General features: G+C 35.3%; 1 pseudogene; it reads right to left on the bottom strand.

Annotated features, from left to right (window-relative positions):
• Nucleotides 1-1,852: 1,852 nt before the first annotated feature.
• On the bottom strand, nt 1,853-2,593 carry LOC105819288 (annotated as a pseudogene).
• Between the last annotated feature and the right edge of the window lie 874 nt (nt 2,594-3,467).

Raw genomic sequence — 3,467 nt, 5'->3', positions numbered from 1 at the left:
GTGTTCCTTTTAAGCTAGACTAATGGTTAATAGCCTCAAATCTTAATAAATAAACAAAACCAAACTAATGGGAATATGTTCACCTTAGGCAGGGGTTTGGCCGGTTTGCAATGGAGTCCTCCAACGAAATCAAAATTTGGTAAGAGTGGGCGAGGAAAATCAAAATCCCAATAGGTTCGAATAAGCCACATATCAGCTTTCTTCATTGTCTCATAGAACGTAGTGGGTCTACCTGAAGGGGAGAAAGAAAAGAAAACATAGATGACACAAGAGAGTTGTCATGAAAAAATGAAAGTAATTTCATGAAAGAAGTTGGAATAATGTAGCCAAAGATATATAAAATGTTTGAGCTTTGATAAAACAAATACATACACACGTCAAGATATAAGAATAATTTAACTCCTATGTACTATATATGTTTCTCATATGTATGTATAAGGAAAGCAAAGTGTTAAGAGAATTTTTAGAGGGGATATGTCTCTAACATCATATCAGTTTATTCACAATCACCAGTAATTACTAATGTAAACCACTATGGAATTACCCATGCATTTGTTTATCTTCTAAAGCTGAAGTAGTAACAAATGTACATTTAAACAACTCTTTTGAGTTTTACTATCAATTAATCCTACCAAACAGATAAAAAATTCCTTCTAATAACAACTCAGTTTAATTTCTACAATTTATGGACCTAGTCTCACAATCCTTGCTTTTCCAAGGGTATCGAGAGTCTTTTGAATATATGGTTGAAATCCTAGTAAATACTACTACTTTTGTTTGATGTGAAGTTCTTAATAATATTAGCATTTTAATAATAAATATATTTGGCTGGGCATGGTGGCTCACACCTGTAATCCTAGCACACTGGAGACTGAGGACAGAGGATTGATTGAGCTCAGGGGTTGGAGACCAGCCTGAGCAAGAGCAAGACCCTGTCTCTACTAAAAATACAAAAAATTAGGCAGGAGTGGTGGCGAATGCCTGTAGCTCCAGCTTCTCAGGAGGCGGAGGCAGGAGGACTGCTTCAGCCCAGGAGTTTGCAATTGCTATGAGCTAGGATGACACCTTAGCACTGTAGCCCGGCTGATAGAGTGAGACTCCATCTCAAAAAAAAAACGCTAATAATAATAAATATATTTACCAAGAACAGCTAGAAATTTTCAAAAATTATGGAAGTGGATAGCTTTTGCTACTCTTTCATTTGGCTCATATTTTACTTAATGTAGTTATGTGATTTAATAAAATAAGACACAGACTTGGATGTTTACACATCAGTAAGATTTTAGGCCTTAAAACAGATAATCTCCAAGCCCTAGTGGAGGAAAACAGAAATGTTGGAAACCTCAAATGTTAGATGTACCTTTATGAGATGGACCCGTCTCTCAAAAGTGAAGAAATTCTTCTTTTTACATAGAAAAAACATTTTAATTTCTAAGTAAGGAAAATAAGGTACACACGGAGAAACAACTTCTTCAATGCTACATTGATGGTCCTGCTAGAAATATGTATAACTCCTCAATCTACACATCTCCCTTCATCAAGGTGTTTATTGATGCATCTATTAACTTGTATTAGACATGAAAATAATGTATAGTATAGTAGATATGAGCTTGTTTAAAAAATCCTAACTGACTTAGCTTGTACATTTATGAGTTCATGGAGTGTCCTGTATGAATTATGGCCATAAGGTTCTAACTGATCCTATAATCTTTCTATAATATTTGTGAGATTGATAGATCATCTATATTTTCATATTATAATTACATTTACAAAAAACATACTCTTCTGACCTCATATTCATACAAGCTCACCTTCCAAGGTACAAGGAAAAGTAGGAATTAATAACCACCAATTAAAAACATGACTCACCTAGTACTTGAAGGTACAAATGATCCCACTTCTTCTTATCATATGCTTGGAGCCAAAAGTCAAAATAAAGCATATATATCATATTTTGTACCCTCTCCATGAATGTCATTTGATCACTTAATTCTGACATAACTACAGGTACATAGGAAGGAGGGAATAGAAGTCCTCCACTATGCTTCTCATATGTGTAGCCTGGAGAGAAGCGGAGACTATACACAAGGGGTGTTTTAAGTATCTCAGCCAGCATGTCAGCACAGAAACCAACGCCATCTGCAAGAAGGACATCAAACTTTGACTCTTGTAGCCTTGTCATAAGTTTCTTGTTTAAAACTGCATCTTTACAAAGCTTTCTCATAACTTCTGAAAATCCCCACATCATTTCTTGTATTTGTGAAGCATGTGACCAAAATGTGTCTCTTGGAAGATCATATATTGCTCTATCGAGCAGTTTCATTAAAAAACCATCAAAGTCATCTTTACTTAAAGATGTAGGATAAACTTCAAATTTGATAGCAGATGTTTTGCTGGGATCAATAAGAACAGACACTGAAGATGCCAGTACAGTCACCTCGTGTCCTCTCTGGACAAGTTCATCCAGGATTATCTTCATATTCATCCAGTGGCTGTAATCTGTGGGCCACACCAGCACCTTTCCACAAGTCCCAGAGCTAAAGTAACCACTGAGTTGTATCAGCAGAAGAACTGAAGTCCATCGCAGAGCCATCCTGGTGCAGTGCAATGCTTCTGTTAAAATTGCTGCTCTCCCTGCCCTTTCTCATGCTTATATCCAAGCATAAAGCAATCAAGTTAAAATTTAACTCCTATGCTTAAAAGTAAGTACATTAACTGAACAGTCTGAGCATGTCGTTGGCAAGTGGACATATCAAAGGTAGATGAGTTTATATTTAGTCAAGTGTGTTCAATGTCCTTTTTATGTTTATAAGTGCTATAATCCAGCTAATTTTGATGACCTTGCATGAGCAAGTAATCTGTTTTATGTAAAGTATTTTAGAATAGTGTCAAATATTGTGGCAGGTGAGAGGCTCCTTGGTGTGCAGTCCCTTGACACAGAAGTAGAAATAAAGCGATTGTGTAGCTGAGTCAGTATATCTTGAATATCATAGTTCGAAAATTTGTTTTAGTAAAACTTTGCTGATAGGTAATGTATATTCCATATGATTCACGATTATTGTTTAAAATTTAATGGCTCCGAAATGTGTTCATAGAACTGTACATCCACTACCACAAATAGATTTATCTCCCTAAAAGAATCCCTGTGCCCTTGAGCTTTTATCTCCCCAACATGCGTTTCTCCATTCCCTCCTGTCCTTAGCCACCAATAATCTAATTTATGTAGCTATACATTTTGATTTTCTGTACAATTTGATAAATGGAATCATAACTATGTGGTCCTTTATCAGTTGCATTTTTTACTTAGCATAGTATTTAAAAAGAATCATGTATGGTTTCCCTTATATGGGGACTTCATTCCTTTTATTCCAATAATATTGTATCATAGGAATATACATATTTGATTTGTTCATTTATCAATTGATAGACATTGATTTTGTTCCATTTTTGGCTTTCACATAAGCCAA

Source organism: Propithecus coquereli, unplaced genomic scaffold (genome assembly GCF_000956105.1).
Source record: "Propithecus coquereli isolate 6110/MARCELLA unplaced genomic scaffold, Pcoq_1.0 Scaffold479, whole genome shotgun sequence".
In the NCBI taxonomy this organism is placed as follows: Eukaryota; Metazoa; Chordata; class Mammalia; order Primates; family Indriidae; genus Propithecus; species Propithecus coquereli.
Note: the sequence above shows the minus strand (reverse complement) of the source record. Positions and strands in the feature narration are given on the sequence as shown.